Below are 26,514 nucleotides of genomic sequence, written 5' to 3'. Positions count from 1 at the left end.
CAATGCTGCGGAAGTATTTTCAGTAGAAAGCCTGCAGCAACTCAATAAAAGTGGCTCATCCCTATGTTCTCAGGCCAGTATAGATGGGTAGTAAATGTTGGCCTTTCCAGTGACACCTACATTACGCCAAATAAATAAAAGGGTTGTTAAGAAGGGGAAAGTAGACAGATTAGTTTTTGAAACTGTGAAGTTTCATCGTGCAACTGTAAACAAGTATACTGGTCGGCTGTTCCTCTTTGCTTCCTTAGAGTTCCTCAGTTAAAACCTATTGCATTTGTGCTTATTCTAAGTACCACAGAATTCTGAAACTGGCAGCCTTCCCAGATTTCCCCTTGAGGCTGCGCTGGTGACTGCATTCTTATGGTCCAGGAGTCCCTCTGGGAAAGGGCAGTGTGGGATTGGAGTTGGGGCAAGGAAGGACATTATCTGCTCTACTGTTTCTTACCCCCGGCAGAACTGATGTTACTCTGAATCACATCACTAGGCATTCTTGAGATATTACACAGTCAGCTGCAAGAGAGATATCCAGCTTGCTTCAGTGGTTCAACTGTAGCCAATTAAAATAAACAAGTCATTGAACATTCACAGTGATCAGCAGCAACCAACTTCTTATAGAGTGTGAAGGGATCTGCTGAAATGGTCACCAGAGGGGGAAGGGACTCTGGTGAACTGTCAATTAATCATGTTCTGCGGTATGATGGTCTTTCAGTGTTACATGACTCAAGCTCACAATTAGCACCAGGGCACAGGAGAGAACTTGGGAACTGAGATAATCCTACCCTCTTTAATTTTTCTTGCTCTTCATACTGACCTTTTGACTGGTAACAGAGGACGTTAAAATTAGCTTAGCTTGTACAAAACTCAGTGCATCAAGCGTGTTCTGTTAAAGTACCAATTAATCCGCCTCTCTACATCCCAGGACCCATAAGGAGCTAGTTTGTTTACTAATAGATAGTAACGTGTAAGGTTGCAGTTAATGCGTGCAAACAATTGATTTAGTTTATGAGTTGCAGAAATTTTCTTCACTGTGACACAATTTGCTATAGTTAGTTGAATCAGTGATAGGATTACATATCAAAATACAAATTTTAACATATATGCATGAAAGCACCTGTCTCTACCCCTGAGCTCCAGTCACTGACACCAGCGCACAAGCTGAGAGCAGCAATTCTGCATCTGTTGTTGCCATTAACAGCAGCAGCTTGCAGGCAACAACACGCAACTTCTTCCACACTTAAAAACTTGCAAATTGATAAGCCACTGCCACTCAACCCAGTATATAAATATTCTCCATTTGCTGAATCCCACTGCAGACCGAGATATCAGAGGCTCAGTGGTATTCCTCTTACTCCTGAGTCCTGAGTTGGAAGGTCAGACCCAGTCCCCGGACTTGCTCTCACAGTACTGGGCACTAATGTCAAGGAATGATGAACTGCCAAATCTAAACTCATAGTACTGTGAGACTTCCAATGTAATATTATTTTAAAGAGAAGTAGTGCAGATCGTCTAGTTTCCTAGCCAACATTTGTCCCTCACTGAGATTATTTAGTCTAACTCATGAGTGTCAGATTTATTTTCACTGACATGCCATGAAATTTGTTTTGAAGCAACACTACAGAGCAATACATTAAAAATTGTAAACTACAATTAGAAATACATAAAAATACATACAAAAAGATCAAAATAGTGAGGTAGTGTTCATGGACCATTCACAGTAATCAGTGACTATGGAAAAGATGTGCATAATGAGCTATTTTGCTTCCAATCTTATGACTGTCTGCATTTGAAAATGTTACTTGATTAAAGGAAGAGCTTTAGGACAACTTGAAATAATGAAAGGCATTATTTGAAGGTCTGTCTGTCTAGGTAGTGTATCCAATGCAGACGTTGGTGACCATGGTTTTCCATACAGATCTATCCCTTGTTCTTTGGATGACTTCCATTTCCTCGATGTGGAGCCACCTGGCCTGGCTTTTGATGTACAGAAGCTGAGGTCTTCCTCTAGTTTTGTTCCCCTTGATCTTTCCAGGGAGTGTGAATTTTTCTAGTTCATCTTTCCACATGATGTGTCCTCGGAATCTGAGTTGTCTTTCTCTTATTGTTGGTATGAGTGATATAACTGCTTGGGCTCTTCTGAGAACTTCATTGGACGTGTGTGTAGTCCATGATATTTCTAACATTCTCCTGTAGGAAGTAAGTTTGTTTAATTTGCCTGATATCTTTCTGAACCATCCTATTCGTGTACCTGCTGTCTAAATTCCTTCTAAGCTTTGCAATTGTACCACTTCCTCTGGCAGCTCATTGTATCAGCTTTTCTGTGTGAAAAGCTTGCCCCTCATGTCTCCATTTAAAATTTTCAGCTCTTACCTTAAACCTATGCTCTCTAAGTTTTGGACTTCCCTACCTGGGGAAAAAAGTGACCATTACCCTACCTGTGCCCTTCTAGGTTTAAAATTCAAGATCACCTCTCAGCCGCTTTGGCTTCGGGGAAAAATGCCCCAGCCTATCCAGTTCTTTATAACTTGAACCCTGCAGTCCTATTTTTGCAATGGCTATTAATAGAACTTTAGCCTGGGTCATTCTGCCTGTATTGGTGAACATGCATATGACCTTAAAGGAACAGAATTAAGCCTTTCGGCCCATCAAGTCTGCTCTGCCATCCCATCATGGCTGATTTATTATCACTGTCAACCCCTTTTCCTGTCTTCTCCCTGTAACCTTTGATGTCCTTACTAGTCAAAAATCTATTAACCTCCACTTTAAATGTACCCACTTCCACAGCTGCCTGTGGCAATAAATTCCAGAAATTCATTATCTGCTGGTTAAAGGAATTCCTCCTCATCTCTGTTCTAAAGGGATGTTCTTGTTTTTAGAGGGTGTGTCCTCTGATCCTAGACTCTCTGCACTATAGGAAACATCCTCTCCACATCCACTCTATCTGTGTCCTCTGGTCCTAGACTCCCCCACTATAGGAAACATCCTCTCCACATCCACTCTATCTGTATCCTCTGGTCCTAGACTCCCCCACTATAGGAAACATCCTCTCCACATCCACTCTCTCTGTGTCCTCTGGTCCTAGACTCCCCCACTACAGGAAACATCCTCTCCACATCCACTCTATCTGTGTCCTCTGGTCCTAGACTCCCCCACTACAGGAAACATCCTCTCCACATCCACTCTATCTGTGTCCTCTGATCCTAGACTCTCCCACTATAGGAAACATCCTCTCCACATCCACTCTATCTGTGTCCTCTGGTCCTAGACTCCCCCACTATAGGAAACATCCTCTCCACATCCACTCTATCTGTGTCCTCTGATCCTAGACTCCCCCACTATAGGAAACATCCTCTCCACATCCACTCTATCTGTGCCCTCTGATCCTAGACTCCCCCACTATAGGAAACAGCCTCTCCACATCCACTCTATCTGTGTCCTCTGGTCCTAGACTCCCCCACTATAGGAAACATCCTCTCCACATCCACTCTATCTGTGTCCTCTGGTCCTAGACTCCCCCACTATAGGAAACATCCTCTCCACATCCACTCTATCTGTGTCCTCTGATCCTAGACTCCCCCACTATAGGAAACATCCTCTCCACATCCACTCTATCTGTGCCCTCTGATCTTAGACTCCCCCACTATAGGAAACAGCCTCTCCACATCCACTCTATCTGTGTCCTCTGGTCCTAGACTCCCCCACTATAGGAAACATCCTGTCCACATCCACTCTATCTGTATCCTCTGGTCCTAGACTCCCCCACTATAGGAAACAGCCTCTCCACATCCACTCTATCTGTGTCCTCTGGTTCTAGACTCCCCCACTATAGGAAACATCCTCTCCACATCCACTCTATCTGTGCCCTCTGATCCTAGACTCCCTGCATCTTCTCCACATCCACTCTATCTAGCTCTTTCAATATTTGATAGGTTTCAATGAGATTTCCCACTCTCCCAAATTCCTCTAAGTTCCAGGGAGTAGAGGTCCAGAGCCATCAAGCACTCTGAATTTGTTAAACCCACACTGTTTATATGTGTTTCAGCATGTACAAACAGTATGGGTTTAGCAAATGTAGAGAAATGCAAAGATTTGCTGGAACATCTGTGACTGCTTTGTTCAGCTTTCCAATTACGTCACCCAGTGCACATGAAGATTCCATATTTGCCTATATTACAGTGCATTTCTCTTTTTACAAATATGTTCATGTTATTAGCAAAGTCAACCTTATTCATTTTCTCTCTGCTTGATTGTAACAGGATGGTTTCATTGGTATTGCATGAAATTCGTGGCTCAGTGCAGCAGAACTTCACGCTGATTCTTCCAGTCACCACTGAATTCATATCTGGAATACAGTCAACATCGCTTTGTGGTAGATTCTTGTAGGAATAATACAGTTTATATTTACAGTTTTCTTGGTTTCTACCAGACATTTCTTTGTTTGGATTCTATGGGGGGGTGGTGGGCATGTGTGGAGATGCAGCCTGTATCTGGTGCTGTCTGTGTGGAATTTTCAGTTTTCCCCATGAGCATGTACATTTCCTCCCATATTCCAAAAATGTGGGTTGGATGATTAATTGCTGACTGCAGCTTGATAGTAGGAAGGATCTAAAGAATTCCTTTTCACCCAGAGGGTGATTGCATTCAGGGACACTTTGCTGAGAGGGTGTTGGAGGGAGGTATTTCACAACATTTAATAAGTATCCAGATGAGCTACAAAGGCATTGTGGACTATGTCCAGGTGCTGTTTCTCTGCTGCAAGGGCAGCTTCTCACTGGACAGGGCAGACTAATTCTCTACACCCACCATTCTGCGTGTAAGAGTCACTGGTACCTGATGTGAGCCCACTCACCACGGACATGCACCCTCCCTCTATTTTGCTGCCATCACTGTCTCCACACCCCTCTCTCTCTCAAGAGGGAGTTAGTTTATAAGGGATTGAGTGGAGCATTTGGCATTTTATAATGCAGCAGTCTTTTTAAAGAATCCAACTTGATTCGTATCATTCAGCAATTCTGTAAATTGTGATGAAATGGCAGAGGAGACACGATGGGCCAAGTGCCTTAATTCTACTCCTATATCTTATGGTCTTATGAAGACATGAGATAAAGCAATAATTGATAAACCCAAATACACAATATTGATTGTAACTGGTGGAGTTGCTGCCTCACCAGAGAACCAGGTTCAATGCTAACCTCTAATGCTGTCTGTGTGGAGTTTGCATGTTCTCCCTGGGACTGTGTGGGCTTCCTCCCACATGCTGAAGACAGGTTTGTAGATGAAATGGCTGCTGTGTATTGCCCCTAGTGTGTAGTTGAGGGGTAGAATCTGGAAAAGTGTTGAGAATTAATGTGATGTGATGGTGGTTAGTGAAGAGTCTGTATCCACACTGTGTCTCTCGGTAACCTCAAGGCAAACTCTTCACTCACATTTTGCACAAGCTCAACAGGTAATCCTGGACCTTGCATATCTCCCCCAGGAAGTTCATATTTAAAGAAAAGTCTCTATTTTAGTTTTGATGAAACTGTACACCCTGTAAGTAACATAAACCAGAGTCACTAGTTTATTTACAAGTAACACACAGAAAAGATAATTAAATTGCACTTCCTGAATTCTGGAAGAGAATTGAACTTGTAAGCAAAAATCAAGAATAACACTCTCTATTCCCACAACTTGCTGTCAGTCTTTCTTTGTTGCATGGTGTGACAACTGAGGATACTGGGTAAACTAAATTACCTACAGCAGTTTATTGAGGTGGGGCTGAGCATGTTCCTCTCAGCTCAGTCTGAAAGTCCAGCTGTACCGTATTATCACCAACATGATGTTTTGAACCATTTTGTATTTCTAAAGCTTATTCCTCTAGGAGTTTTGCCAGGTGACAGTGCTTTCACTGTTTGGCAGGGGGGTGAATTGCTGGACCACTGATGGAAGTAGCAAGTTCACCGAATGGACTGCAGCAGTTCTAGATGAGTGACTATCATCACTTAGGATAATGGGGAATGGACAACATACGCTGTCATCCCAGCCATGAACCACGATAAATTCATAAAAGAATATCAGGATCTATTTGAGCCGAGTTCAAGGTGTACACAGTCATGGGGTTTATACAATGATTTCTAGTAGACATTAACATTAATGCACTCATTAGAAACAGTGGATGATGCACCACATTAAATTATTTCAACCATTAAATAATGAATTAAAAGTAGACTTGTTTAAAACTGACCTCTTTTAACACACGCTTAAAAGATTTTAACATTTGCACCTGAAATCTTGTCTTCAAAGTAACATTTATCTTAAAAGGAGTTTCAACTTCTGTTAAAATACAGACAGAAACTTTGTACAAATTTGACAAATATCACCTGTTATTGCTGGAAGGGTAACAGAAGGGATTAGTTTCATATTAAAATCATACAGTTCTCAAACACAATGAAAGTATATATGGCATTAAATATAAGTCAAATATTTTGATTGTCTGCATAGGGTAGTCCTTAGATTAATTCTGGTGTTAAGTATATATGAGATTTAATGTCTTTAGTATAATATCGCTAAATTATGTTGTTTCTCATGTGTTCCTATGTTATCCAGCTTCCAAGTTTAATGGAAAAAGTGTTTTCTGAGATTTCTATTGTTATAAATTATTAAAATATAAATTAATCAAATTTTCCATTCCCTAATGATAGTAATCAATTTATATTAAAACAAAGAAGATCTGACCTCAAGCCAGCTAAAAAAGAGAAATCATATCAACTGCATAAACTGTATCTGAAAGGCACAAATTACACATAATTCCATTTTCATCAGGCTGCTGCTGGAGAGTTTTCAAATCACTCAATCTTTCTCAGTGATCGGCTGCTCACTGCTGCTGCAGAGGGAAAACAAGCAAATAGGTTAAAAATGACCAACACAGGAGCAGAAAATGTCAGAAAGCCACAGCAATCAGTCATGGTGTGATGCAAGGTTATTAAGGGGTACGTGGATGGCTCTCTGAAGTACTTGAATTTTCTCTTGAAGAGTCTTAAGGTGCAAAGTAACACAACGAATGCTGGGAAGTGGGATAAACATCAAGTCCATCTTTGGCTGTTGGCATTGTGTGCTACCCATTTCCGTATTTCTCCAAATCTAGTATAACCCAGCCATTAGATTCAGAAATTTAGCTGGTCTACATTTCCAGCAATATCTGCTTACATTAAACTTCAACAAGCTGCTCAAATATTGTCATCAATAAAATATGACAATATTTAAGGCCAATCCAGATAGTTCATCCACCCACCAGACAATTATAAACACGACATTCTGCAGTTGCCGGAAATCTGGAGCAACACATCAGGTCTGACATTGCCACACATTGTAAGACCATAACACATAGGAGCAGAATTAGGCCATTTGGCCCATCAAGTCTCTGCCATTCCATCATGGCTGATGTATTATCTCTCTCAAACCAGTTTTCCTGCCCTCTCCTTTTGACACCCTTAGTAATCAAGAAGCTATTGTGGAAGTTGCACGGGTTAACATAATGGCCAGGCAAGGATAGATTGCAAATAGAGTGCAGACAGCCCAGGCAAGAAAGGTCTTTGAAGGGCAGAGCCTCCCCTTACAGAGCAGATTCCCGGAGCCACTTTCACTTACTAAAGACACGATAATGAAAGCACGTAAACCCACACCAACCAAGGGACAATTGCTTTACTAACTTCAAAGTAACATTGGTTCAAAGTTCAAAGAAAAATTTATTATCAGATCACATACATGTCAGCACATACAACCCTAAGATTCTTATTCAGCTTGTAGTTTCTATTGACTTTTAACACTTCATAGTGAATAGTGATTGATCTTGTGAGTAAGGAACTGAAACTTATACAGTTTACTAAATGGACAATATCTGGAACTGCTAGCCAATACCATATAAAAAATGTATTTTTCTGTTCTGACCTCAGAAATGTGGTGACGGGGCCATGCTCTTTTCCTTGTGTAAACTAAAGTATGATTGAGGAATGAGTGCATGTGTTTAGTCCTGTTATTCGGCATGGACACTATCAGCCTCCGCTTTAAATATCCCCAATGACTTGGCCTCTTCATCTTCATTCTAAAGAGACATCCTTCTATATGCTGAGGCTGTGCCCTCTGTTCCCACTACAGGAAACATCCTCTCCAGGGCCACTATCTCAGCTTTTCAATATTCAATTGGTTTCAATGAGATCCTGTTGGATGCACTGATTTCCTTCAGCATTTTATGTGTTGCTCCCACCAGACAATTGTTTTTTTTTAGTTATTGGAGGGTTTTACTCTTCATTTAGTCTATTCAGTGGGCCCACATACTTTGTCGGCCTTTGGGGGACATCCAAGTCTGCATGATAACTTTCAATAGCTTAATCCCATATCCTCTTTTGTCCAACACTTGCAATCTGATTAAAAATATTGTTTGCAGTATCTTTGCCACTCACCTGAGCTGTAGGACATTGTGCCTTGCCTCATACATTGAAATAGGGATTGGCCTTATTGCCCAGATTGGGCAAGGTTGCAGCCAATGCTTCATGCTACACTGGACAACATTTTGCTCCACGTTGAAAATTCACATTATGTTCATAATGGGTAGAGGTCTAACATAAAGACATTGAGAGGGATGTGACTGAAGAGCTATAGGGACAGTGGGAATTCCTCCCCAAAATGCTGGCCACACTTTATCCTTCTCTCAATATTATCCAAGGCACATTTTCACATTTATTACAGTTTGTAGGGGAGGCTGTGGGCAAATTGGCTGCTTTAGTGCTGCATCATAATAGTGACCCCACTTCAACTGTGATTCATTGGCTGTAAAACACCAGTCCCAATGAAGAGTCTTGGCCCAAAACGACTGCTCATTTCCACAGATGCTGCCCGATCTGCTGAGCTCCTCCAGCTTGTTTGTTTGAGTTGAAAACACCTGCCATGCTCTGACAGGGATAAGGAAGGCACTATATGAATACAAGTCTTCCTTTTTTCTTTGAATATACAATTACAATATTCCCAAGTCTCAGTTACCTTCCCGGTTGTCATCTTCCCTTGCTCCATCCCCATGTACTCTGACACTGTGAGCTATACAAATCGGCTGGGGCCTAGTCAGATGTTCTTTGTAACATTACTGAATTGCCAGGGTTGGTGAGAGAGGCAGATCCATTAGGGGCATGTATAGGCAGAGAAGCAGGCACATGAATGATAGAAAAATGAGGGCTATGTGGGAGGGAAGGATTAGATTGACCTTCGAGTCGGATAAAAGTTTGGCACAGCATCATGGGCTGAAAGGCCTGTATAATGTAGTATGTCCTAAACAATAATAAATGTAACAATCAATGCATTAATGTGCAAAATCAGTGCAAAACAGACTGATGCAAGGACTGCAGTGCTCTCTGAAGCCCTGTCAAAAGAAATGCTATAGTGACAATAACAGAACAATCGAGAAAGGTAGAATTAAGAGACTGATAATTTGGGGAGGGGGTGTGAAAAAGGTGACTGGTTCAGAAATATGATAGCAGCAGGGAAGAAGTTGTCCTTAAATCTGGACATCTGGGCTTTTAAGCTCCTGTACCTCCTCCCAGAAGGCAGAAGATAAAGGCCAGAGTGGCAGGCATTTTTGACGATACTGTTTGCTTTTCTGAAGCCACACAGAGTGAGGATGGACTGGGTGGATGGAAGTGATGAGCCTGTGACAGACTGAGCAGTGGCCACCACTCTGCAGGTTCCAACAGTGCAGAGCAGAGCTATGCCATACCCACTGGAATGATACCCATGACAATTACTTTCTATTGTGCGTCTGTAGAAGCTTCAGACGTCATGAGTTAAGGGTGAAAGGTGAAATGTTTAAAGGGAACATGAGGGGTAACTTCTTCACTCAGAGGGTGATGAGAGTGTGGAATAAGCGACTAGCAGAAATGAAGGATGCAGGTTTAATTTCAATATTTAAGAGAACGGCTATGGTCCAGGTGCAAGTCAATGAATAATAGTTCAATAGGGACTAGGTGGGCTGAAGGGCCTCCTTCTGTGCTGTAATATTCTGACACAAGCCGAATGTTCTCAGACACCTGATGAGCTTTCATGATCACAGCATCAGTATAGAGGGAGCGGGGAAGGTTGCTGGTGTGGTGGATGTCAGAAACTTGAAGCTGTCAACCACCTTATTGAAGATGTGGGAATAACTAACAAGATTAACATTCATTGCCTTAAAGAAGCTAACAAACGTTCGGGATTCTGCTGATTGACAGTTCTTTGCAATTTGTATAACTGAGCATAATTCTCCAGTTTTCCCCAATCACCAAGGCCTTTGTTGTGCTGGCTGCTGACAAAGCTAATGAACCTCTGGTTATATAGTTCTGAAAATCAAAACCACAGTGACACTAACAAACCAGCTTCACCTTCTAAGTATAGAGTGACTTTCTTGAGACAATTATCAGCACTTCATAACTTTGTTCCTAATTTACTCAGCACATCTTCCATCCACTGGCATATATTTAGATTTCTGTCCTTCCTTCCTGTCAAGAGCTTCCGAACAAGTGTTGTGGAAAATATCAGGTTCAGGTGTAGTATTTCCAGCCGAGACTTGCACTTCAAGAATCTTCAGTCGTGGATACTTCCAGGACAGTATCAATCAATGTGTTAATAATTTAGCCGCAGTTTCAAAACGAAGTGAGCTCTCCTTTGACTCTCGTGTGATGGTTTTAATCTAATTTTCTGGCTGGTCTGGATTAGTGGATCTATTCTCATTTGCAGTTGCATCTTCCCCTTCTTGACTGATTTTGTATGAAAACATTGAACATTATGTACAGTACAGGCCCTTTCAACCTACTCTTAAGGTTAAACCAACTCTTCCCTCCTACATAGCCTTCCATTTTTCTATCTTCCATGTGCTTATCTAAGAGTTTCTTAAAAGTCCCCAATGTACCTATCTCTACCTCCACCTCTGCAGGCATTCCATGAAACGCTGCTCTCTGTAAAAAAACTTGCCTCTTATACTTTCCTCCAAACACTTAAAAATTATGTCACCTAGTATTAGTCATTACTGCTCTGGGGGTAAGGTCTCTGGCTGTCCACTCAGTCTAGGCCTCACACCTCTATCAAGTCATCCCTCATTCTTCACTCCAAAGAGAAAAGCCCCAGCTTACTCAACCTACCCATCATTAGACACGCTCTCCAATCCAGGCAGCATCCTGGTAAATTTCCTCTGCACCATCTCTAAAACTTCCTCATTCATAATGAGGCAAACAGAATCAAACACAATATTCTAAGTGTGGTCTAACCATGGTTTGATGGAACTGCAAGAGCTCCCTACGTCCATCAGGGACATTTATCAGGAGCGCTGTGTACGCAGGGTCTTTAGTATTATTAAGGATCCCACCCGTCCATCCAGCATCCTCTTTGACTGTCTACCATCAGGCAGGAGACTCCGATGCACAAAAACAAGAATGGTCAGGATGAGAAATAGTTTCTCCCCCAGGCCGTTAGGCTTCTAAACACCCGACAGCATCATATTCGAAGTGTCACTGGTTAATCTGTTCCATACTTTCCATTATTTAATATTAATGCACTTTAGTTTGTTATTTATGTGTGATCCGTAAATTTTATCCTTACCTTCATAAGTTATCGTGTGTTATGTGTTCTACTGTGCTTTACACCCAGGTTTGAAGAAACATTGTCTCATTTCTATGTACATTATATGGTTATATATGTTACACACATGTATAAAGTTAAATGACAATAAACTTGACTCAAGACTTGAGACCTCACAGCTCTTGAACTCAATGCCCCAAATAATGAAGGCCAACATACCATATGCTGGCTATGTTCTTCCCAGTCCCAACATATTTCATGTTTTCTCACCTAAATATCCTCAATGGCCACTTCACTAGATACACCAGTACACCTGCTCGTTAATGCAAGTATCTAATCAGCCAATCCTGTAGCAGCAACTCAATGCATTAAAGCATGCAGACATGGTCATGAGATTCAGTTGTTGTTCAGACCAAAGAGAATGGTGAAGAAATGTGAAGTAAGTGACTTTGACTGTGGATGACTGTGGAATGGTGCTAGAAGGGGTGTTTTGAGTATCTCAGAAAATGCTGATTTCTTGGGAGTTTCACACACAGCAGTCTCTGGAGTTTACAGAGAACGGTGCAGAAACAGCATTCAGTGATCAGCAGTCCTGTGGCCAACATGCCTTTTCATGAGAGAGGTCAGAGGAGATTGTCCAGACAGGAAGGTGACAGTAACTCAAATAACCACATATTACAATAGTTGTGTGCAGAAGAGCATCCCTGACCTTGAAGTTGTGGTTTACAGCATCTGAAGACCACAAACATACACTCAGTGGCCACTTTAACAGGTATAGGAGGTAGCTAATAAAATGGTCACTGAGTGTATTTTGTCTTGTTACTTCACATCGCACAAAAAACAAAATACTTTGCACCCCAATTTGAATTACAGTTGAATCTACTGTGGGGAAATCCTCTTCTCTGGCAGACTAGTGACACTAGTCTATAGAACTAAGGTGCTATCCTTATAACTTCCAAGATGGCGGTGCGACGCAGCTTGCAGCGGCCACTCCAGAGCTGATTATCTGTTATTTGTGAAGCGGGGTGCCATGCACAATCATAATCGATTGAAAACAGACGTGGGAACATGGAGGAACATCAGGAAATCTTCAGGAAAACCTTAATTGCTGCTGCTGCTGTGAGGTCCGGGTCTCTGCTGGGAAGAACAGGCCCCCCGTCCTCGGGGTCGCATTGCCGATGGCCGTTGGCAGGTCGCCGTAGAGGATGGTGCTCAGAGAAGCTGTGCCAGAGGGGATGGTCGGAAGCTCAGAGGTTCAACGGACTCGGAGTCCGCTGCGGTCAAGTTGCTTTTGGTGTGTCCTGCTTCTGCAAGGCTGGTTTTGATGGAGCTTCTATTGTGTGCTGCATCTGCGAGGCTGAGTCGGGTGGCGCCGTGGAAGTCCATAGTGGGGGTATTCCCTTCTGCCGTCGGCATGGGATGGTGAGTCTGTCAGGACCCTGGGGACTTGTGGAAACTGTGTGATGGTTTCTTGATGGTCCTTTAGCATCTTTGGACTATTTTTACTGTGCCCATAGTCTGTTTTTTTTTTAATCAATTATGCTATTGTTTGCACTGTTGTAACTATGTGGTTTTGTGTAGGTCTTGTTTTTGTCTGGTGGATTTGGAGCTCCTTTCCAGGGAATGTGCTAAGACGGTAGCGTGATATTAATACGCAGCAGCCTCTCCGGACTCTGGATTGGGGATTGCCAAACGTTATGTAGATTTTCTGGTGTAGTCTGTTTTGTCATATGCTTTTGTGATATCATTCTGGAGGAACATTGTCTCATTTTTTAACTGCATTGCATTTGTGGTTTCTAAATGACAATAAACAATCTGAATTTCTGAATCTGATTTCTCAATTATGTAATAAATGACTCAGGCTGATTGGTCACCACAAATCTATAGCGGCTGCACTTCATAAGATCAATGAAAGCATGTGACACTGCAGGGGGGACTGTAGCTGATTCACATAGAACATTACAGCACAGAAACAGGCCTTTTAGCCCCTCTGGGCTGTGCTGAACCATTTCTCTGCCTAGTCCCACTGACCTGCAGCTGGCCCATATCCCTCCATACACCTCTCATCCATGTCCCTGTCCAAGTTTTTCTTAAATGTTAAAAGTGAGCCCACATTCACCACTTCATCTGGCAGCTCATTCCACACTCCCACCACTCTCTGCGTGAAGAAGCCCCCCCTAATGTTCCCTTTAAACTGTTCCCCCTTCATCCTTAACCCACATCTTTACTGTAAAGTGCTTATGGATATACTGAGATCAGAAAAGACACTATATAAATTTAAATTTACTTTTTCAGTTTGGTTATATAGATCAGCAGAGGGTAATGGTTAATTTAGTTGATGTAAATAGTACTAAAAGCAACCCAAATAGAGTGGATAATGGGACTTATTTTGCTTGGCTGGAGGTCAGTAGTGAGGGGACATCAGTCAGAGGGTTATTGGGAATTTCCTTTGTGTACTGAGTGTCCTGGAGATCAGCAGGTCCCCAAGGCCTCCACAGACACATCTCTCGCTCCCACTTACCCCTGGTAACAGAAACCTCAGCACCCTCCTGCCACCAGGGGTGGGGATTTCTCCTGGAATGTCCCACCCACCAACTTCCACTGTGTTCACCCTGAATGAGAGGATTGCAGGAAATGTCAAAAGACGATGCAGGCTTCTGTGAGGATTTGGTTCACTTCATCCCCTCTAAGGTGTAATCCTCTACAGTTACACCAAAGCCTCACAGCCCATCATTTGGACGGGTATATGGATGAGAGGGGTTTGGAGGGATATGGCCCAGGTGCAGGCCAGTGGGACTAGGCAGAAAAATGGTTCAGCACAGCCAAGAAGGGCTAAAAGGCCTGTTTCTGTACTGTAATGTTCTAAGGGAGGAAAGGGTAATGGAGGGAATGGGGATGGAAGAGGAGGTTTACTGGTGGTTATTCATGTTGGAGATGGCAAGAATTGCAAAGTGATCACAAATGCACCTCAGTCCTCCCACACAGCTCTGCTTGGAAAACTAAACCCTCCACTCTCTCCCCCCCAGTTCAGCGGAAGGGTCACTGAACCAAAGGGAAACCTCTCGGCCCCCACAAAAAAACAATGATATGTTCTCTCTCTTTGAACAACTTGATTTATTTAGTGATCAGCGACATAGTGTGGTAGATGATGTGAAAAATCCTGCAGTACATCCTATTTAACACGACATCCCTGTTTACTTACACAGTTTGCTCTCAGAAATGGAACATATGAGAGGTCTGAAAGCCAATGAGGTACAATTCAATACAGGTGATGTTGTCTCAACCTTCCTGCCTGCGAAGGGGTAGTGCCCCTCAGATGTCAGCCAGTCTCTGCTCTCCATGTGTGAGCCCAGGCAACAGGCATTGGTACTGTATACACAGTGGTAAACTTTATTGCAAACCTTGTTCCTCATAGAGCCATAGGGAGGTACAGCACAGAAACCAGCCCTTCAGCCCACTAGGTCTGGGCTGTCCTCCAACCACCCATTTAAACTGATCCTATCTTAATCCCATTTTGTATTCTTTATCCCACATCAACTCCTCCCAGGTTTTTCCACTCACCTACATACTAGGGGCAATTGACAGGGGGCAATTGACCTACCAATGGCTTTGAGATGTGGGAGGAATTGGGCAGAGGTCCTCAGCCTGGGGTCCACGGATATATTCCAGAGGATCCATGAACTTGGATCGGAATCCATGGCATAAAAAAAGGTTAAGAACCTTTGACCTACAGAGGAAAGCCATGTGACAGGAGGACGTGGAACCTCCATGCAGACAGCACCCCAGATCAGGATTGAACTGATGCTGTGAGACAGTGGCCCTACCAACTATGACAATGCGTCACCCACTATCCCTATCCCTCTTTAACTCCAAAATATTGCTTGAAAACTAGCGAAAAGAAATACGTTATTGGCAGAATTGGCTAGCATCTTTCTTGTGACTGGATTGTCCCATTATATTCCTTTCCCTTTCCCTGAAATTGTAACACCCTCGATTCTGGCTGCAGCACTCTTGACCCATATGGCTCAGTTTTACATTCACAGATTCCATACTTCGCACAAGTAACAATGGGATATACTGGGAATACTTGGGGGCCATGTCATTGGATATATTTAAAGCGGAGGTTGAAGGGTTTTTGACTAGGAAGGGCAGCAAGCTTTATGGGGAGAAGGCGGGAGAATGGAATTGAGAGGGATAATAAACCAGCCATGATGGAGCTGATGCACCATCAATAACTCTAGGAGACTGGAAGTGAATGATAGGCTTTTATTAAACAGCAAAAAGGGAGCACGACCATGTTGAAGACTGAGGGAGCAGTGTCCCCAATCACCTTTATAAAGGGGTCTATGGGAGGAGCCACAGGAGCAGTCAGCGGAGGGGTGTGTCCAGACAGGTATACATAGTTTACCACAGGAGCCAAATTCAGATCGTCTGCCTCATGGTCTTATGGTTTCCTTTGAACCATGTTTGCACCCCACACACCCCGCCTGGCCTCTATGTGATTACTGCATCCCAGCTGCGGAACATGTACAGTAACCTAATTCGTATTTAACAGCTCAGTATTATGAAGTTCACCTGCTAACTTCAGATCAAATCCTGTTCCTGAACCAATTGCACTGGATCCTCTACCCACTACGCTCTCAGTCCAGGAGCAGGCTCTCAGCCCAAATTGTTGACCATCCCCCTTCCTCCACAGATGCTGCCTGACCCACCCAGTTCCTCTAGCAGTCTTTTTTTTTAGCTTTATTTCATTATCTACTGGTTCTTTCTCATGGAAGTAATCTTCAGTATATTTGTAGTGGAATACACCATTGGCATGGATGAGTACAGGGTGGGAAAGTTTAACAGCCTGCAGAAATTCATAAACTATTTTATTCAAAAGTGTACTATCCCATAAACTCTACGATAACAGATCTGGTTCAAAACCAGACCGGGGTAAAAAGAATACAAAGTGAGAAGGTCCCTACCATTGAGAAGTGAACAATGCAGTAGATTGCAATCACTATCAATCCAGTAATAATCGCTGCAATGGAGACCAGTGTGGCCACGTGTCCCAGCTTCATTCCTCCATCAAAATCTCCCCTGTTGTAGCTGTGCAGAGCCTGAAGGACAAAAAGCCAGCGTCAGCAGACAAACTCACCGTGCACTTTAACTTTGCAACCAGAGTGGAGTTTAATGCTGAGAATTCGTGGTTAGACCACAAAACAGTTCAACGATCCTTCCTCAGAATGGAAAAAACTGAGCAAACCTACCTTTGTTAAGTCGCAGAGAGGGAGGGGTGTGGATACAGAGAGTTGCAGCAGGGTGGAGGAAGAGAGAAAAGTTTTGACTGGTTAAGCAAAGCCATTAAATTAAGCATTCTGAGTAACTGCATCATGGCTGATACAGAGACTCCAGTGAACGGAGAGTGGTGGGTTCATCTGTGGCATCATGGCTACAGCTCTCTCCACCATCGGGCCACCGAGGCCCCAGATGCTGCTGAGTGTTGCAGTTGCACTCACCCACTCAGATGGACAGTATCCCATTGCAGTTCAGAAAGGTGCCCTGCAGAGAGTCAAAAGGCTGGAGTGGAGAACTCTACAGACAGTGGTGGATACAGCCCAGTGCATCACAGGCAAAGCATGGAGCACATCTACAAGGCCACATGAGATCAGCATCCACCATCCAGGCCATGCTTTCTTCTCAGTACTACCATCAGGCAGGAGGTACGCGAGTGGGGATGATTAACCATTTATTCCTCCCCACATATTCTGGCCTGACCCGCTGAGTCCCTCTAGCATTTTGTGTGTGTTACTCTGGATTTCCAGCATCTGCAGAATCTCATGTTTATGTACAGAACTGGTTTCCTAAACTATGGAAAGACTTTCTTGCAAAGGAGAGAATGGCAAAGATTCACTAGGTGTTTCCTGAGTTTGCTTTGTGAGCAGAGGTTAAGCAGACTGGACATATTCTCTCAAGTTCAGACAAATGAGAAGTGATTTTACTGAAGAGTCTTAAGTTCTCACAGAGCTTCATTTCCCCAGCTATAGTGTCAAGAACCAGGCCAAGTCTCTAAGTAAAAGGTCTCTGAGTACATTCACAAGGTTAATTCCTGGGATGTCAGGACTGTCTTACGCAGAGAGGTTAGAGAGACTGGGCTTGTACACGCTGGAATTAAGGAGATTGAGAGGGGATCTGATTGCAACATATAAGATTATTAAGGGATTGGACAAGATAGAGGCAGGAAATATGTTCCAGATGCTGGGAGAGTCCAGTACCAGAGGGCATGGTTTGAGAATAAGGGGTAGGTCATTTAGGACAGAGTTAAGGAAAAACTTCTTCTCCCAGGGAGTTGTGGGTGTCTAGAATGCACTGCCTCGGAAGGCAGTGGAGGCCAATTCTCTGGATGCTTTCAAGAAGGAGCTAGATAGGTATCTTATGGATAGGGGAATAAAGGGATATGGGGACAAGGCAGGAACTGGGTATTGATAGTAGATGATCAGCCATGATCTCAAAATGGCGGTGCAGGCTCGAAGGGCCAAATGGTCTACTTCTGCACCTATTGTCTATTGTCTACATTCAGAAATTAGATATTAAAGTTTAAGTTGTTAGGCTGGGAATGTGGGGCTGAGACAAGTAAATAGCTGTTATCCTACTTAATGGAGAAGCAGAAATAAAGGCTGGATTGGCGTTTTTAAAAAAGCTATCCTGATGCAGAATCTCAATCTGAAATGTCAGCACTTCCTTCCTCCTCCCCACAGATATCGCTTGACTTGCTGAGTTTCTCCTGAGATTATTTGTTACTCCAAATTTCAGTACCTGCAGTCTCTTATGTCTCCCTTTTTTTCAGTCTAATGTTCACCATTTGGCACTTTTGGAAATACATTCAAACTTCCCGACAATCTCTGCATGTGGAAGCTCTTTCTAACGTCATGGTGGAAAGTCTGACCTCACGTCTCAACTATGAATAGAATTTCTCTCTAACCACTCACTAAGTTCATTACCACTGGCTTTTACCAGGGCCACACCTCCCCAGGACTGACTCAAAGAGTTTGCTGTCAAACATAATCTTCTGCACATTGGGTGAGGAAAGGTGAATTGCAGAAGGTTCAGATGCCATTTTTTTTCATACAGCAGTGCTGGTGAGCAGATCTATACAATTTTATCTTCAGAGAGAACATTACACATGCAGAATTTGTACTTATCACGTTGGACCCTGAGAGCTGGGTCCAATGTTGCATTGGGTTTGGGAGGCACTGGAAATATCTGCTGTTTGGAGGCTCTGCAGGATCTCAAAGGGCCTTTCCCTTTCAGCCAGTACCTGAGCAAGATGGGATGGAAGGCCACATTCAGAGGTGGAGCGCAGGTTCATGGTTACATTTTGGTTGGTGCTGGATCAGTGTGGAGGCTGCGTGATGTCATCAGCAGACCACAAGTATGAGGGTTTGCCATATATTGCAGAGGAAGGAGTTAAAGAATTGGGACAGAGGGATGATAATGGAACTGGATAAACCAGTGGGAAAATGGTAGGGATCCCAGGAGCAAGCACTCCATTCACTCCTAGAATGAACAGTGCTGGGAAAAATCACACACCTGGGCCTTTCCACTTTCCCTTCAGCTGACGGTTTCCTGAGACCACAGCTATTCGATCCAAAAGTCTGTTAAGATGTAAAGCATTGTCCTCATTAACACCCTTCAAGGAATGACCCTCCCAAAGATAGGTTCTGTCATCTTCAATACCCCCCAACCATAATATCTGAACTGCATAAGGTGGTTTAGGCTGGATTTCAGGTTTTAACATATGACACCATTCTTTGCAGACGCTATCCACCCTGCAAGCCGCCTTGTTCGAAAGCTCCCTTCCAAAAAGTACTATAGGGCTATTCAAACAAAAACTTCACACCATTTTAAACATTTCTTCCCCCAGGCAGTAAATCTGATCAACCATTCTAGTCAGCCCCCATAAACATCCACTGTCTATTGCCTCAGCCACTACACCACACTGTAACACTTCAAACCACTTTTTATAAAGTTGTTTACATTCTAAATACATGCTGGTATTGATGTATTTTATACATGGTATTCCGTATCCATACTTTAACCTCTAACTTTATATTCTTTATTCTTTGTTTTTCATTGTACATCATGCAAACACCACAGCAATTTCCCAATACATGGAAATGTACAGAGATGAATAAAGTTGATCTTGTAAGGGTTACAGATTCCCCTGTTGTCTCCACAAGCTACAGTGGAAGCGTCAGTCTCCACATGGACATCAGTGGTGATGGATGTGATTGGTCACCCCTCCTGAGTGCCAGTAGTTGCTGTCAGTCACCTGAGAGTAGGATCAGAAAGAAGCTGCAGAGGGCTGTAAACTCAGCCAGCTCCATCTTGGGCACTGACCTCCCCAGCATCAAGGATATTTTCAAAAGGCGATGTTTCAGAAGAGCAGCATCCATCATTTAGGAAAACCGCCATCCAGGAGTTGCCCTCTTCTCACTGATACCATCAGAGAGGAGGTACAGGAGCCTGAAGACATACATTCAATGTTTTAGGAACAGCTTCTTACCGTCCACCATCAGACATCTGATAGACAATGAACCCATGAACAAGACCTCATTACTTTTACTCTCTTTTTGCACTACTTGTTTATTTTTTAATATACAGTATTTATTTATATAGGTTATAAGTTATTTATATATATATCTATGTGTTGCACTGTACTTCCATCACAAAATAACATTTCATGATATACGTCAATGATAATAAACCCAGTTCTGCTCCTGATTCTGACAACCCTATCCCAATGTGTTCTCACTTTGAGGGAGCTTTGGACTTTAACCCCAAGGTCTCCTTGTACATCAATACACTTAAAGAACCGGCAAATGATGTGTCATGAGAGAATTTGACCTCCCATTACCTCACACATTTTCTGTGAGCATTAGTGATGTAAACCTGGAGCCATAAATCTGCAACACTGACAACCCATCATCTGAAAAGTCAGGACCCATCTCCAGGGAAGGCAATTTCTTAAAACAGTGACAACAGCCTTAGATTCACAACAATGTTACGAGGACTCCAGGGACTGAGACTCGGTAGAGGTTGGGAAGGCCAGGTCTTTATTCCTTGGAGCACCAGAGAGTGTATAAGATATTGAGAGGCGTAGATAGGGTGAATGCATATAATCTTTTTCCCAAGAAAGGGGAATTAAAAACTAGAGGATGTAGGTTTAAGGAGAGAGGGGAAGGATTTAAAAGTCAAAGTAAATTTATTTCATGGTATGTTCTGTACATGTACAATATGTCACTACATATTACCTTGAGATACATTTTCTTGCAGGAAATTGACAGGAAAATGAAGAAATGCAATCCAGTCCAAAACAGCTCCAGTTCATTCCATTCCCAATCTTCTCCCAAAACACTGCAAACTCTTTCAGGTACTCATCCAATGCCCTGTTGAAGACCACAAGGGGATCACCTCTCACCTCGCCCACTCTGTCCTAGTTTTGAATCGCTAATCTTGAATCATTGGTCTTGAATCTCCCAGATCCACCCCTCAGCAGACTACAAATCTCCTGGTTCATCCAGGCTTTTGGATTTGGTATGTCCAGTATGTTCTTGAAGGCTCAGATTCATCTACACAGGTCTTGGTGAAGTTAGTGACAACTGTGGCTTATTCATTCAGATCTCAAGTTGAATCCCTGATCCAGCAACTCAAATCTGTCCTGTAACCATATCTTCATAGTCCTCACCACCAGTGCTGTGGACCTTATTCTCTGTCTACATGCAGGGAGCAGAATTACAAACAGGTGGGTGGACTTTCTAAAGTGTGGGTGTGGGATGGTAGCATAAGCTAGTTCACGAGCCTGATGGTTGAAGGGTAGTAACTTTCCTGAACTTGGGTTGGTGTAGGACCTGAGGCAGCCATGAGAAGAGAGCATGGCTTGGGTGGTGGGTATCCCTGATGATGGATGCTGATCTTTTATTGTGGCAGTGCTCCTCGGAGATGTGGCTAGTGGTTGAGGATGGCTTTATGTGATCTACTGGGCTGTATCCACCACTTTTCCTTTCTTAGGTATTGGTTATTTCCATACTAAACCAATCAGGATACTCTCCACTGTGCATCTACTGACGTTTGTCAAGGTTTTAGATCACATGCTGAGTCCGTGAAAACTTAAAAGAAATCACTCCTGCATCCTCTCAAGGTCTTTTGAGGAATCTAGAAAAGGGCACAACACCCTGTTATAGCCAATCTACATTTACAACAGTTGATGAGTTGAAATACACAACATAATAGATGATCAATGCTGGGCCAAAGTTAAAGTTGCAGCCAAGGGCACCGAGAGGCAAGGGAAGGCTAGGGAGAAATTCCAATGCCTTGGCATCTAGGCACAGTCACCAATGGTGAGGCAATTAGAGTCAGCAATGATCAAAAGGCCACAATGGGGAGACTGCAAATCTTCCAACAACCTGAAACCAGGAGAGGGCAGAGGCAGCCGGCAGAGGATGGATAGTTTTTTGGTGGAAAGTTAGAAATAAAGCTGGGATAATGGACGAACAGATCTTTTTTTTTGAGCTAGAGTGCAGACAACAAAAGTTAATGTGCATTTAGGAGAGAGAGTGAGAGAAACTGCAGATGCTGGAAACCTGGAGCAACACAGACACAAAATGCAGCAGGAAGGATGGGAATGAACGAGGTGGATAGGTGGGGAAGGGGTCCAGGAAGTGGGGATGATGTGAGAAGTTGGGAGATGATAGGCGGCAGAACAAAGAGCTGAACGAAATGGAATCGGACAGAAGAGGACAGTATCCCATGGGATAAAAGCTGGGAAATAAGAGGGAGCAAAGTGTGGAGCCATGGGCAAGTTGTGAGAGCTGGAAGGAGAAATGAAGGGGCCAGAAGGATAGGGGAAAATAAAATGGCGGAGGAAAGGGGGTGGTTACCAGATGTTAGAGAAATTGATCAAGTTCGAGGTTACTGAGACAGGATAGGAGATGGTGCTCCTACAACTCGCCAGTAAAGGTGGGACATGTCAATGTGGGAATGGAATGTAGCCATTATGAGATTTTGGCTTTTAGGCAGACAGGGCGAAGATGCGAGATAAAGCAATCTCCTAATCTGTATTTGGTCTCGCTAAAGAGACCGCACCGGGATACTGAATGCAATAGAATACCGAACTGCCTTATTTTCTGGTGCCGTTCTCACCACACCCAGGAGTTCAACCAGCACACAAGCCTGCAGTGTGGAGGAAGATGCCCTCACAATAGGCAGGGCAAGGCTTTTTGTCGTCGAACTCCCCGTGACAAGGCCACCATCCTCGCCCGGACGGGGAGTCCGCCGTTACGTTGCATTACACGGCACCACCGCAATCCTTTTTCCAGCTGCAGCACATGCCCTCAACTGTGGGTGGACGTGAAATCCCCACCCACGAACCGAGACAGTGGTCAGCCGACAGAAGGCAGCCGGGTGAAGTTTACATCTGCTATTCATTTGGACATTCCAATCACTGGACTGTTTTGCACTTGGAGATGGGTTTTACCTCAGGCCAAGATTAAAATATATCCCTCAGCTATTTATTCCTGGGGAACACGTGAATTCGTAAGAGCTCAGCGATCAGCCACCCGTTCTAAAGCTCGCAATAACACTCCCCTGGGACGGTAATGAAAACCTCTCCAGCTCAATGCCGCCACCCCTCCCCCACACCTCGCTAAAACGGCCTGTGCAGGTCGTTACGACATGACTCCGCATCCCAACAGCTCGGCAGCGGACCGAGTTCCCACTCGATAGGCGGTGCGGGCAGTCCAATCCAGCCATCGTCCGTATGTACGGCCTGTACGTAAATCGGAGGTTCGTAATCCAGGGAGATGTTGTAATGTTTTAAAACAATCGGTAGCAGCAACTATCCCGCTTCCCACCCCTCACTCACTCACTCACTCACTCACTCACCATCATTGCGTACACGAACGCCACAATGTTGACGGGGCAGGACGGGCAGAAGCAGGAGAGCATGGTGAGGACGAGGTATTTCCGCGGCATCTTCGCTGCTTGGGCTTCATTGTCGGTGTCGCAGACGGGGACCTCCTCCAACGATTGCTTTAAATCCGACTTGATGCCTGCACCAGACATGAGGGAAGGGAACGGGAGCTTTGGGCTCCGGACTCCGATTCACACTGGCTTGGTTGACAATCTCGGAGCAAGTCGATGCTGACCTAGTTTTATCGGGTCATCCAGACGGAACAATTCGACCCCATCGCTGCCCAACCGATAATTACAAATCAGTGAAGTTCCGGCGCGGCGCTGAGTACTTGATTTAGTCTTCACGGGAGGGTTCATAAACGCCCATTCTCTAAAACAGTTTTGTGTTAATCTATCACCTTAATTAATGAAGTTTCTTTCCCCAATCACTCAGGTTATTCAACACCTCCACCCACGAGCCCACCCTTCCACAACACCAACCACCACTGCTTTATCATTTCCTCTCAGTCATCTTATATACAGACAACCCTGTGCCTCGCGTCACTCTGTGGACATATGAATGCAAGACATCTTCATATTTATATTTATTCTGCTTTTTATTATTGATTTTTTCTTTATTCTGTCTTTGTGTTGGGTCGGATCCGAGGTAACGATTATTTTGTTCTTTCACACTTCCGTACTGGAAATGACATTAAACAATCTTGAGTCTCATTATTTGATCACGATCTGTAAATATTTCTTAAAATATTTTCTTATTAGTATTCATTAACATTTTGCCGTTAACAAGTATTGTTCAGGTATTCCTGAATTTTTTCTAGATAATCCCCCAAATCTTGTTGACAATGTTTAGTAAATATTTTCTCCCCAAACAGTGAAGTTTATCATCTTTGTAGTGATAATTAATTCTACACTCCCTGCTGCTTATGTTGACTTGCCCCCTACAATATATTTGTTATTCATTATTTTTTGGAGTGATTGATTATTGTAAACTGTAATCAGATCATACATCTCACTCTCTGTAATCTCTCACACTCAGTAAGCAGTGATTATTGATATGCCACATTTGGTGACCACTGACCTCTTGCCCTCAGTAACTAGAAAATATTGATTTCCCACCCTTTCATTACTGGCTATCGATCTCATATCCTGAGCATCAATTTTCACACTTGACGCTGTGCTGAAGTACCAGCAAACACTGCTGTTTGGAGGTTGAAGGAGGTGGAGATGGTGGTTGTACTGTTTGGGGTGTTGAAGGAGGTGGAGATGGTGGTTGTACTGTTTGGGGTGTTGAAGGAGGTGGAGGTGGAGATGGTGGTTGTACTGTTTGGGGTGTTGAAGGAGGTGGAGGTGGAGATGGTGGTTGTACTGTTTGGGGTGTTGAAGGAGGTGGAGATGGAGATGGTGGTTGTACTGTTTTGGGTGTTGAAGTAGGTGGAGGTGGAGATGGTGGTTGTACTGTTTGGGGTGTTGAAGGAGGTGGAGGTGGAGATGGTGGTTGTACAGGTTGACGTGTTGAAGGAGGTGGAGGTGGAGATGGTGGTTGTACTGTTTGGGTTGTTGAAGGAGATGGAGATGGAGATGGTGGTTGTACTGTTTGACGTGTTGAAGGAGGTGGAGGTGGAGATGGTGGTTGTACAGTTTGACGTGTTGAAGGAGGTGGAGGTGGAGATGGTGGTTGTGCTGTTTGGGGTGTTGAAGGAGGTGGATGTGGAGATGGTGGTTGTACTGTTTGGGGTGTTGAAGGAGGTGGAGGTGGAGATGGTGGTTGTACTGTTTGGGTTGTTGAAGGAGGTGGATGTGGAGATGGTGGTTGTGCTGTTTGGGTTGTTGAAGGAGGTGGAGGTGGAGATGGTGGTTGTACAGTTTGACGTGTTGAAGGAGATGGAGATGGAGATGGTGGTTGTGCTGTTTGGAGTGTTGAAGGAGGTGGAGGTGGAGGTGGAGATGGTGGTTGTACAGTTTGACGTGTTGAAGGAGATGGAGATGGAGATGGTGGTTGTACTGTTTGGGGTGTTGAAGGAGGTGGAGGTGGAGGTGGAGATGGTGGTTGTACAGTTTGGGGTGTTGAAGGAGGTGGAGGTGGAGGTGGAGATGGTGGTTGTACAGGTTGACGTGTTGAAGGAGGTGGAGGTGGAGATGGTGGTTGTACTGTTTGGGGTGTTGAAGGAGGTGGAGGTGGAGATGGTGGTTGTACTGTTTGGGTTGTTGAAGGAGGTGGAGGTGGAGATGGTGGTTGTACTGTTTGGGGTGTTGAAGGAGGTGGAGATGGAGATGGTGGTTGTACTGTTTGGGGTGTTGAAGGAGGTGGAGGTGGAGATGGTGGTTGTACAGGTTGACGTGTTGAAGGAGGTGGAGGTGGAGATGGTGGTTGTACTGTTTGGGTTGTTGAAGGAGATGGAGATGGAGATGGTGGTTGTACTGTTTGACGTGTTGAAGGAGGTGGAGGTGGAGATGGTGGTTGTACAGTTTGACGTGTTGAAGGAGGTGGAGGTGGAGATGGTGGTTGTGCTGTTTGGGGTGTTGAAGGAGGTGGATGTGGAGATGGTGGTTGTACTGTTTGGGGTGTTGAAGGAGGTGGAGGTGGAGATGGTGGTTGTACTGTTTGGGTTGTTGAAGGAGGTGGATGTGGAGATGGTGGTTGTGCTGTTTGGGTTGTTGAAGGAGGTGGAGGTGGAGATGGTGGTTGTACTGTTTGGGGTGTTGAAGGAGGTGGAGGTGGAGGTGGAGATGGTGGTTGTACTGTTTGGGGTGTTGAAGGAGGTGGACGTGCAGATGGTGGCTGTACAGTTTGACGTGTTGAAGGAGATGGAGATGGAGATGGTGGTTGTGCTGTTTGGAGTGTTGAAGGAGGTGGAGGTGGAGGTGGAGATGGTGGTTGTACAGTTTGACGTGTTGAAGGAGATGGAGATGGAGATGGTGGTTGTACTGTTTGGGGTGTTGAAGGAGGTGGAGGTGGAGGTGGAGATGGTGGTTGTACAGTTTGGGGTG

General features: G+C 44.0%; 1 protein-coding gene and 1 pseudogene across 1 annotated transcript in view; both read right to left on the bottom strand.

The window, feature by feature from the left end:
• LOC132404267 (uncharacterized) overlaps positions 1-26,514 on the bottom strand; it is a 504,471-nt gene that overhangs the window by 31,878 nt on the left and 446,079 nt on the right. The gene's annotated exons all lie outside the window — the stretch shown is intronic.
• LOC132403422 (transmembrane protein 233-like) overlaps positions 6,851-26,514 on the bottom strand; it is a 42,608-nt pseudogene continuing 22,944 nt past the window's right edge.

Source organism: Hypanus sabinus, chromosome 13 (genome assembly GCF_030144855.1).
Source record: "Hypanus sabinus isolate sHypSab1 chromosome 13, sHypSab1.hap1, whole genome shotgun sequence".
Lineage (NCBI taxonomy): Eukaryota > Metazoa > Chordata > Chondrichthyes > Myliobatiformes > Dasyatidae > Hypanus > Hypanus sabinus.
The sequence above is the reverse complement of the archived record's forward strand: the minus strand, read 5'-3'. Positions and strand labels throughout refer to the sequence as shown.